The sequence below is a fragment of the Schistocerca gregaria genome, chromosome 2, assembly GCF_023897955.1.
Source record: "Schistocerca gregaria isolate iqSchGreg1 chromosome 2, iqSchGreg1.2, whole genome shotgun sequence".
In the NCBI taxonomy this organism is placed as follows: domain Eukaryota; kingdom Metazoa; phylum Arthropoda; class Insecta; order Orthoptera; family Acrididae; genus Schistocerca; species Schistocerca gregaria.
In genome coordinates this window covers 100,056,435-100,069,350 of record NC_064921.1, presented here as the reverse complement: position 1 = coordinate 100,069,350, position 12,916 = coordinate 100,056,435, and positions in this window count along the sequence as shown.

Here is a 12,916-nt window from a genome sequence, read left to right as displayed (position 1 = left end):
TTTAGGAAGTAAAATAACTGATGATGGTCAAAGTAGAGAGGATATAAAATTTAGACTGGCATTGGCAATGAAAGCGTTTCTGAAGAAGAGAAATTTGTTAATATCGAGTATAGTTTTATGTATCAGGAAGTCGTTTCTGAAAGTATTTGTATGGAGTGTAGCCATGTATGGAAGTGAAACATGGACGATAAATAGTTTGGACAAGAAGAGAATAGAAGCTTTTGAAATGTGGTGCTACAGAAGAATGCAGAAGATTAAATGGGTAGATCATATAACTAATGAGGAGGTACTGAATAAGTTTGGGGAGAAGAGAAGTTTGTGTCACAACTTGACTAGAAGAAGGGATCGGTTGGTAGGATGTGTTCTGAGGCATCAAGGGATCATCAATTTAGTGTTGGAGGGAAGCGTGGAGGGTAAAAATCGTAGAGGGAAACCAAGAGATGAATACACTAAACAGATTCAGAAGGATGTAGGTTGCAGTAGGTACTGGGAGATGAAGAAGCTTGAACAGGATAGAGTAGCATGGTGAGCTGCATCAAACCAGTCCCAGGACTGAAGACCACAACAACAACAAGTTTAACAGTTCATGCATATAATCGCTGATACAGAAAGAATGGAAAAGAAAATTGAAAATCTATTAGATGTTTATCAGTTTACCTTTAGGAAAGGTAAAGGCACCAGAGAGGCATTTCTGACATTCTGCTTGATAATGAAAGTAACACTTAAGAAAAATTAAGACACATTCATAGGCTCTGTCAACCCAGAAAAGGCATTCTACAATGCAAAAAGTGTAAAATTCTCAGGAAAATAGGTGTAAGCTGTAGGGAAAGATGGGTCTTACACCATTTTGCAAGAACCAAAAATGAAAAATGAGAATGTAAGGTCAAAATTTAGGGACTCAGATTAAAAATATGTATGGTAAATATTTCGAGAAATCAACACATCAAAGAAGCTACAACAGAAATAAAAGAAAGGTTCAGGAGTAGAGCACAAATTCAGGATTAAAGGATATAAATGATAAGATTCACTTACGGCATTGCTATACTCACTGAAAGTGTTGGGATGTGGTTTGGAAATAGACACATGCCACAGTCAGGCAGTGGCAGCTGACCAAGACACAAGCAGCAACAGGGAAGTAAATTATTTTGTGACTTTTATGAGTTCCTGACCAGTAGCATATTATATAGTTTCATTTGTGTACTTTGGTAGTTTAGTTTTTGGATCTCTGTGTGTTAATTTAATACTTAATAGACACAGTTCTTGTTTTTCACTTAGGGGGAATCAGAAATTAAACAGATTTTGTGACATATTACACATTCCTAATCAGGAGTGAATTATTGAGGCTCACCTGTGTGCATTGGAAGTTTAGTTTCTGAATCTCTGTGAGTTAATCTAATCTATTAGACACACTTCTTGCATTGTCAGAATCTCCATCAGAGTTCCAAAGAGGGTGCTGATAGTCCTTGATTTATCTGTGTAGTGTAGTTTTCCACAGTTTTTACTACGGATAGGGACTAAGATAGCAGTATGCAGATGAGAGCCAGGTTGGTGACGCTTTGCTCACAGCTCTAGGCTCTGATGGCTTCAGTTACACAGCTTCGGGCTGCAGTGGATGAGCATCACTGTTGTAAGCTGGAAGTGGGTATCCAATGAACATCCAGAATGACCCATCAGTCTACAACTGGTCCACATCAGTTACTGCTCACACTGAGGCTGACCCCTCACTCATCATTGAGTGGAGGTTCCCTCTGGGCATCGCAGGCTGTGAAAAACTTCCTGGGGAGGTGCGTGTAAGGCCTCCATGGTAAGTCTGACAAACAGGTTCCAAATGCTGTCTGTGGCTGACACTGTCCCTCAGCAAAATGTAGTCACATGTTCTGTTTCAGGGGAAACCTCTCAGGTGCAAGATCCAGGCAGTCAGTCACAGAGGGTAGGATTATTAGTAGTCGGAAGCTCCAGTATTAGGGGGGTTATGGAGCCTCTTAGGGACATGGCTATCAAAGGGGGTGGGAGGTTGGGTGGGGGGGAGCCACACCAGGTGGAGTCATTCTAGACATATAATGGGTTCTTCCAGGTGCCTTCAAGGACATAGGGTGCAACCAATTTCAGGTGGTGGTTCATGTCAGTGCAAAATTATGTGTGTCACTTTGGATTGGAAGAGATTCTCTCTGGGTTTGAGTGGCTGTCAGAAGTGATAAAGGCTGCCAATCTTGTGTGGGAGATGAAAGCAGAACTCACAATTTGCAGCACAGAGCATAGTCAACAGGAGCAATTGCAGACCTCTGATACACAGCTGAGTGGAGGACCTGAATCAGACACTCAAATGGTTCCGCAACCATGTAGGCTGCAGACTCCTCGACTTTTGCCATAGAATGGTGAGGTTTGAGCTTCCACTAAATAAGTCAGGAGCCCATTGCATACAGGAGGTGGCTACATGGGTAGCAGGTGCTTTGTAGCATGGACTGGGCAGTTTTCTAGGTTAGAGAGTCTTATGGAAACACAAAACGGGTTTCAGTCTCAAAGGATGTGTATCGAACACAGCAAGAACCTAGATCTATGAACCATCATTATAATAGTTGTGAACTGTCATAGCTTTGTTGGGAAAGTATGAGAGTTCCATGCACTAATAGAAAGCATGGATGCTCAAAATGGTAAAGGCACTGAAAGATAATTAAGGCTGGAGATACATTCAGCCAAAATTTATGCAAAGGACCTAACAGTGTCCAGAAAGGATAGGCTGAATACAGTTAATGGTGGCAAGTTTCTGTTGTTTGAAGTAGTTTATCTTGCACCAAAATTGAAGTAAGTAGTTCTTGTGATTTAGTATGGGTAGAGGTCATTCTTGGCAACTGGAATAAAATAATAATTGGATCCTTTTATTGACCTCCCAACTCAGATGAATCAGTTACATGCCCAACCCATATGATTATAGTTGATGGTGACTTCGATTGACCCACAATATGCTGGCGAAAATGCATGTTTAAATCCAGAGGTACACAGAAAACATCATCCGGCATTCTGCTCAATGCATTCCCTGAAAATTATTTCAAGCAATTAGTTCATGAACCCCTGGGACAGTAAACTGTCATGAAAACACATTTGACCTCTTAGTAACAAATAATCCTGAGCTAATAAAGAGCATCAAAACAGATACAGGGATTATTGAACACAGCGCTGCCGTAGCATGGCTGAATACTGTAACTCCCAAATCATCCAAAAACAAATGAAACATATACCTATTCATAAAAGCAAATAAAAATTCACTTGGCTCTTCTCTGAGAGACACTCTCCACTCCTTCCAAATTAACAATGTAAGTGTAGACCAGACATGGCTTAAATTCAAAAAATAGTATAGACAGGAACTGAGAGATGTATAACAAATAAATTAACAAGCAATGGCATTGATCCCCTTTGGTATACAAAACATCTCAGAATACTGTTGCAGAAACAATAAAAAAGCATGCCAAAATCAAAGACACAATCAATGCTTTCTCTGCATGATAGCGACAGAAATATTATTGATGACATCACTGCTAAAGCAGAGTTACTAAACACAGCCTTCCAAAATTCCTTCACCATAGAAGATGAAGTAAATATTACAGAATTTGAACCAAAAACAGCTGCCAGCATGAATAACTTACAAGTTGATATCCTGGGAGTAGTGAAGCACTTAAACCACTAAATAAATCAACTCTTCCAGCTCCATATTTAACAATCTCACACAACCACTCACTCAATGAAAGGTCAGTGAAGGCTGTAAAGTTGCACAGGGCACACCAATATTCAAGAGAGACAATAGGAATAATCTGATAAATCACAGGCCCATATCATTACTGTCGATATGCAACAGGATTTTGGAACACTATGAATTACCTCCAGTGAACAGCCCATTAACATGCAGTCATCAGGGATTTAGAAAACATTGTCTTATGAAACGCAACTAGCCCTTTACTCACACAATGTCTTGAATGCTATCGACAAGGGATATCAAATTGATGCCATATTCCTAGATTTCTAGAATGCTTCTGACATTGTGCCTAACTTGCAGCTTGTACTTAAAGTGTGTGCTTATGGAATATATCTCTCTTATGTGACTGGAATTGTGAATTTCTGTCAAACTGTAACAGTTCATACTAACTGACAGAAGGTCATTGAGTGAAACAGAAGCGATTTCTGGTGATCTTCAGATAGTGTTATAGGCCCTCTGCTGTCCTTTATCCATATTAAAAATTTAGGAGACAAACTGAGCAGCCATCTTAGGTTGTTTGCAGATGATGCTGTTGTTTATTGTCTAGTAAAATCATCAGAAGACCAAAACCAATTGAAAAAGATTTGGAAAAGATACCGGTATGGTGCAAAAATTGGCAGTTCACCTAAATAATTAAAATTGTGATGTCATCCATTAAACTTTGGTTACATGATGAATCACTCAAATCTAAAGGCTATAAATTCACATAAATACCTAGAAATTAGAATTAGAAATAATGTAGATTGGAAAGAATACATAGAAAATGTTTTGGGAAAGGTGAACCAAACACTGTGTTGTATTGGCAGAACACATAGAAGCTGCAACAGATCTATTAAAAAGACTGCCTAGACACCTATCCTTTCTCTTCTGGAATACTGCTGTGTGGTGTGGGGTCCTCACCACATAGGATTAATAGAGTAGATCGAGAAAGCTCAAAGAAGGGCAGCATCTTTCGTATTATTGAGAAATATGGGAGAGAGTGTCACTGACATTATACAGGGTTTAGGGTGGACATCATTAAAACAAAAGGCATTTTTCGTTGCTGTGGAATCTTCTCATGAAATTTCCATCACAAATTTTCTCCTCCAAATGCAAAAATATTTTGTTGATGCCAACACAAATAGGGAGAAATGAGCATCATAATAAAATAAGGGAAATCAGAGCTTGCATGGAAAGCTATAGCCTAGGTGTTCATTTTTCTTGTGGGCTGTTCGAGAGTGGAGTTGTGATCAGGTGCAGTAAAAGAAGCATGAAAAGAAGCCTGATTGTACAGAGTTTATTGTAATGGATAACAGTTTACAACTAATGATAGACAACATGGCACACACAGAATAAACAGCAAAAGCCAAAGCATATAAAAATGGAAGATAACACAAATCAAAGAAAAACAATGTTGCTTCCTTAAGATAACATTAACATTGCACCATTAACACCCTCCCTCAATGTTAATTGTCAGTGTTGCAAAAACAATTTACAAGCTCTAAGTAAGCCCTAACAAGGCTCTAAATTTTTCAAATTTTATTTTACCTAGTGGCTATGTTAGAACATCAGCTTGTTCGTCATTTGTGCTAATGTACTTTAACTTAACTTTCCTAGTAAAAACTGTCACAAATAAAATTTTGGGGCCTATATGCTTTAGTTTATAATGGAACTGTGGGTTCCTAAAAAGCCTTATTACTGACATATTGTCTTCATAAAGTACAGCAGCTCTTTGACTGCCAGGAGGACTATGATACAAATTACTGAACCAACAGGCTTCACTAATTGTCATGCTAAAGACTACAAATTCAGACTTTGTTGATGACAGACACTGTGGGTTGCTTCTTACAAGGGAAATTCCCCATCACAGCCCCCCTCAGATTTAGTACCAAGAGGACCCAGTGGACAATCCATCAAAAATTGATCACAGATCAAGCATGAGAACAGGAAGAAAGTGCACTGTACTGTGAAAAAAACAAAGCAAAATAGAATCAGTAAGTGGTCCCAGGACAAGAAGTGCAATATAGATCAGATAGGGAGAAAAATGGCATCATGGTTAAGTAGTTGTGGTGTTTGACTACCAAGAGGGCAAGCTGTAATCAAGCCTCAATTTGCCAATTTCCTTCTTCTTTTTTCCACTGTTCACTTTATTCATATTTGTATCTGTGTCATGGTTTAACATCCATTTGCAACAACAAGGTGTAAGATATGGATCTGTAATAATGGCTGGTTCTGCACAACTACTCTATTAGCAATTGGAAGGGAGTGGCTTTTGAATGGGAACTACAAATATTTTATGACAAGGCAACAAGTCAACCAAATCCACCACCAGAAAACACATCTGGTATCTCATACATGGCATAAATGGCAGTACATGTGTAATATGATAGGAAACTCTTATCAGCGCACTTAATTTGTACTAATTTGTATGGCTGGTAAGTGAGTGAGATATGACTCATTGCCCGATATAGCTGTTCGTATGAATGTGAATGTGGTCACTCCCAGTAAAATACTAGTTTGTCACATAAGCTGGAACATATGAATGCAACAGTTTCACAAACATACAGTTTCTCTGTGCACTTTCAAAACATACTTTTTTAACAGTTTTGAAGTTGCATTCCATTTTGGAAGCCTTGACTTTTGAATTCCTTTGTTTTAACAGAGTTCAAACCCATTTATTTGTTGTTTTCATTTCTGTGGGATGTCGATGTGGTACCTCACCTGTTCTCCCCATTCATCACATTTACTTGCAACATTAACATTTTCTTACCACATGAGTCATATTCTATAACCAGTGTATAGCATGATAATTACCAAGATGACAGAAGAGAATAAACATTTCAATGACCAGACAGACAGTTCATAACATTGTGAAGAAAAAATAAGTGAATGGAAAGAGGGAGTTTTGGACACAGCTCACCTCCTTAGCAGTCTGACACCATGACCACCGACACATGATGCCATTAGGATTTTGGGCTACTTTTTATCAGCCTTCTGGCTCTTGGACTGTTCACTGTTTCTATTTTGCTTTTTTTAATAGTTCAGTATACCTTCTTCCTATTTTCATGCTCTATCTGTGTTTAGTCTTCGAAGGGCTATCCAGTGGGCTGTCTTACCACTCAAAAATGTATCTAAGTCAGTACTTATAAACTCTAGTCAATTATAATTCCTTAAACTTTTATTTTCAGTTTTTGCAATAAAATTCCTAATCAAACCTTTAACTTCATTATTCTGCTTCATAAAGAATACATTGTTGTAACCAGAGTAATCATCTTTCAAAAGTAAAAATTATCTTGCTTCTCCAACCGATTGTGTCTCCATGGGTCCAAGACGTCTGCATGAACCAGTTCAAGTGGGGCATTAGCTTTTGATATAAACTGACAGGGAAAGGCAAGTGACGTTGTTTACCTGTCAAACATTCTTCACAGGTGACAAAGTCATCAACCAAGCTCATTCCTTTATGTGAAAATTGCTCTTTCAAATGCACAATGGTCTGATGGAACAATTTTTTATGCCAGACACTCAAGTTTTCAACACTTTTATACAAATTTAGCAGGCCACTATCAATATTCACTGACAAAAGATCACTACCATCATTATTGTCAACCAATGTGCTTTATCTGCACATGTCTTAATCATTGACAGTTCTGACTGTGTTCCGTTTAATGAAAACAACATATGATACATTTTGCTGACATGTTTGGATAACGCATGAACTTCACCTACCTGTTCAAGAATTATCATTGTTTCTTGTTTGACACAAAACATATATATTTGTCTAACACAGTTCCTACAGAAATAGATTGAATTGTAGTTCAGGCACAAAAAGCACTCCAGTAAGCACTGTTTTTATAAATTGAACTTTCTTCCATGCACACAGTTCCACAGTACCATGCCCAGTCACACGAAGAAGTTTACTGTCACCTGCAGTAATTCTCATTGAGCTTTGCACACTGTCCAATTTCATAAACAGTTCTTTCTTATAGCACATGTGCTCGCTGTCACCTGTATCCATGATCCGATAAGCTGCTATATCAACTCCTTGATTCATACGCACAAAGGCATTTACATCCTGAGCCTTTTTGCCTTCCTTCAATATCAACAACCTGCAATCTGATTTCAAATGATCTCTTTCCTTACAATAATTGCAACTTCTCATTTCTCTCTTTTACTTTCACAGTACTTTGCATAACAGCCCTCCTTACCACAACGAGAATGGGTAATTCTATTTGTCTAAAACTGACATGGTGAGACCATGGTTGTGTACAATTAATGTACATTGATTCTTACAAAGAAGAAGACAGCATCCAGCCACTATTAATAATGCTATTTATTTAAGTAAATAGCACAGTAAACAGTTTTGAACTGACAAGTTCATCATCAGACAGCTATTCACAAGATGCACTTTACATAATTGTCAGTTTTAGATTTTTATTCTCCCATTGCCACCACACACCAAGAATATTTTGCTACAATGGGAGAATAAAAATTGAAAACTGATGACTATTTAAAGTGCATCTTGTGAACAGCTGTCTGCTGATGAACTTGTCAATTCTAAATCGGTTACAGTGCTATTTACTTAAATAAATAGGATTATTAATAGTGGTTGGTTGCTGTTTTCTTCTTTGTAAGAATCAACCTACATTATAATGGGCAATATTGCTGCCTGCTTACCTCTGGCTGATTGGATTAATTATTTCTCTCTTCCTCAAAGAGAAGTCTTCAAGTTAACAGATGAAGGATTTGCCTTTCAAAGGGGTTGGACTCCCATGCTGAATGGAAATTTTTATATTGCTCTGGCAATAACATTAACACTTTTGTTGTTATCATTTTATCTGAAAGTGGTTCACCCACTTGCTTCAATATTGTGTTGATTTCTCCTATTTTTGATATAAATGTAACCCTCATGTCATCACCAAACTGGAACAAGAACTTCTGCTAAAGTAGGTGAATTCTCACTGCGGACTCTTTTTCATACACAGTCTCAGTTTAACCCACATTCCGGCTGATGTCATACACGAAAGTATATGAGTGAGTGGTGCTACCTCCATCTGCATCACAATAAGTTGTTGTGCTTTTGCGTCCTTTTCCAGCCACGTTTTGACTTCAGCTTCTTTCTCCTGTGGTGGCTTAATAGCAATGCCACTGATAATATCTAAAAGGCCTTTTCCTCTGAATATCACTTCCATTTGGAATTTCCACACTTCCTGATTGTTGCCTCCAGACAACTTATACACTGAAACTAATGTGTAGATTGTTCCATTGCACCAAGCCAGTAACATCAAATTTTGTGGTTATGCACAACACCACCAAACAAATCTCATGCACCTGGGCCCATAAACTGTGATCAGGCACAGTAAATAGCACACGAAAATAGGCCTGTTTGTGCAGAGTTTATTGTAACATCTAAACAGCTTACAACTAATGGCAGATGATGATACACACACAGAATAAACAGAAAAATCCAAAGCATCTAAGGAATCAAAGATGGCAGAATCAAAGAAAAACAGTGTTGCTTCTTTAAGATAACATTAACATTGTACCATTAACAAAGTAATAGAGAACTATTTTGAAGGTGGTGATGAACACTCCGCCAGGCACTTAGGTGGTATTTGCAGAGTATCTGTGTAGATGTTGATAATTACCAAACAGCTTGTGAATCCCCCACATGTGGAAAGTTATCCCTTCCCAGAAATCTAATTGTGAGCAAGCCCTGCCTTTACAATCTATGCTATGAATTTAATATGCGCAACTTAATCAGATAACATTAATTTTATTGACCATGGCTATAAATCCCAAAGTGGGGATGTACACATAGAACATTTTATCTGAAGGGAAATTGTCTACATAAACAATATTTCATTTAAACATGCCAATTTGTTCACTGAAAACATCAATCACATGCATAAATCACGAGAAAATGTTGAATGGTTTACAAACATAAAATCTAGAAATTATAATTAGTGGCTTTAATTTATTAGCAGTGTTACTTGATGCCTGCAGATGCTAAAGTTGATCAGGAAATCACTCGATAAGCTTGTTAATCTCATACCAAAAACAGTGACTGTAGACTTGGTGGTAATTTCACACTATGAGTGAATCTGAGCCAGGTACAGGTACAGAATTCTGCATGTGCAGATCAAGAATGCCCTGTGAGACTAGTGCTGTTACTTATGCTCACTGAATTATATATTGCTGCCACAATGGATGTATCCTCTGTGCAAATGGCTGCTGCAAGTCTGCTCCCTGCTTGTCTGATAAAATGCTCTCTCCCACACGTTTGACTGATATGCACTGGATACTTAAAGCTCTCTGTCCCCATAAGAAGTCTAGAGTGGACCTCCTCAGTGTCTCCTAAGGAAGTCTCTAAATTGTTGATGGATTCCAATGCCCTTCTATCTTTTACTGCTGGACTGTACCTGCCAGCCAATAGTGAAAAACTCAAGACATAGCAGTCCAATAGAGAGGCTCTTTTTACATACAAAATTCCACCCAAAGCTATGCATTGTGATCTGATGCCAATAGAGCCACAAAATGGCCTCCATCTGCTAAAGCAATGGCTGCCTCTGCAGCATCTCTGTGATGTCACTGAGAAATTTACCAACAGCAATTAGCCTTGCATCAGAGTTCCTCCAAAATTCCAAGAGCAGCTCACGAGCCTAGGCCATTGTTTTCTGCAGGCCATGTTTTCTTCTTAAAAGCACAAGATAACTATCTGTAAAGGCCCTTAAAAATGAAAAAAAAACTGTAGACTCCTACTGCTAGCATTGCCACCCCTGCTCTATTTCACCCCTGGGCAAAGCAAGGCAGTAAAAATACACTATAGCCACCACCACCGTCTGTGACCTGGCGCCATCACTTCTATCTAGTCAGATATTGCTTGTTGCTGCCCCTCTACCTAACTTAAGGTTACCCACAGCCATATGAGTTTTTGGGTAATAATCTGGTTTGTCCAAATGACAATCCTGGTTATTGAGTATTGATAAGACATCATGTAACTCTGCTAACCAAAATGTGTAAATGATAATTAAATGACACATACAGTCAATCACAGGTGCTCCCAAGGAACACATCCTAACCTTATTTTATTGCTGGGCTGAAAACTGAAGACAGGCCCTTCAAATTATAAAATGTACAACAGAGAATAAGAACTCAAGTACCAGCTGAACAAACACAAAAGGAAATCCAATCTCTTAGGTCAGAGTTAACATTACATTGCACAATTCAAAGCTCTCACTCCACCTGACATTTAATACTGTCCTTCGCTCATTCACGTATTACATAACCAAGATATTTGGTACTCAAGTTCCATTCATACCAGTACCTAATAAATGTGTATTGTATTTCAGCATCATTTTATATAACTTTGAGAAGATATGAACACTGATTCTATTTGTAAATATTATCATCATTAAGTATGATTGATTCAAGACTAACAAATGTTTCCAAGCAAGGTGTTTGAATAATGATCCATAGATCTAGTTAAAATAATACATCTGAACATGAAATATTAATGTATTACTACTGAAGTTGTGTGTACTCACATTTTCAAAATGCTTAAAGGGCTAACTGGCCTTGAATGAAATGCTTCATAAGATAATCTGATACTTGTATTCACTAAATTACTCTGACTATGAAAACAGGGTGTGAGTATTTGTATAGGGTGACAATGACAAACAAACATATAATAAAAACAGGCACAAGTGTAATGTCTGCTTGTGTATGTGCAGATGGATGTGTGTGTGTGTGTGTGTGTGTGTGTGTGTGTGTGTGTGTGTGTGTATGTGTGTGTGTGTGTGTGTGTGTGTGTGTGCGAGTGTATACCTGTCCTTTTTTCCCCTTAAGGTAAGTATTTCCGCTCCCGGGATTGGAATGACTCCTTACCCTCTCCCTTAAAACCCACATTCTTTCATCTTTCCTTCTCCTTCCCTCTTTCCTGATGAAGCAACGGTTTGTTGCAAAAGCTTGAATTTTGTGTGTATGTTTGTGTTTGTTCGTGTGTCTATTGACCTGCCAGCACTTTTGTTTGGTAAGTCACATCATCTTTGTTTTTAGATATATTTTTCCCATGTGGAATGTTTCCCTCTATTATATTCATGACATGCAGGTATGTTATTCAGGCTGACCAGAGGTAACATGATGAGCATCTCAGCTTGGTTATGTATGTGGAAATCTTCAGTGAGGGGCAACTGATGTATTTACAAGTATTGTAGTAGGATATAGTTGTGTGTGTTGTGATTTTTGTCTGCAAGAGAAGGCAGCAGTACACAATGACAATGAAGGAAATGTAAATCATAGAGAAATAGCATGGTGCCATCCAACAATGAGAAACACAATTTGAATCAGAGACCTTGGTAATTTATTAATTATCCTGTCTTAGAGTTATTTGCATGCTTAGTAGGAATAGTTAGTAGAGAATGTTAGATATAAAGCATGACATTTATAATGAGGTACAGACTAATGTAGTGAATCATCATTAACAAGGTACTAACCCACTCTTCATTGATGATAACATTATGAGATAATGAACAGATGGATGTTGCCATGAGTAGCAATAATTGCATGCCATAATAATAAAAATGTACAACATACATATTTTTATTTTGGGAGAAGGGTTTGAAAAATTTAATTCATACATTAGTAGTCAGTAATTTTATATTGTTTTGTGAGTAGACTGACTTCATTGTGTACAGTTCATGGAGATATTCATTAGGATGTATGATAGCTTGTATAAAATTTCATGCACTGAGTCTCATTCTAAGGATTGTGCAAAACCATGTGGAGATCAGGGTGAGGACACAGAGACACATGCAGCGTGCTGGCAGCCTGACATAATTGGGGCACTGAGCATCAGGAGGACACCAAGAATGAAAGCAGTGTACGTTATGGCACAGCAGTGTAGGGGCCCAAGAGGCCTGTCCCGGCAGACATCAGCCATACTCAAGATCATCTGGGCCACAGCTGTCTGGCAGCTTCTGATGAAGTGCTGAGTGGTGCTCAGCATGAGATGGACTACAGTGGGGAGGAGCCAAGAAGTGATGGGCAGATGATAACCAGTGACTGTTGCATGGTAGCCAAAGTGAGCAGTGGTCTGTTTCAGCAGCAGAGTCAATGTCAATAGGGGATTCCTGTGCCATTTCAGAGCCCTCAGGACTGGGAGTGCTGGCATTAGTCCACAACAAATGAACT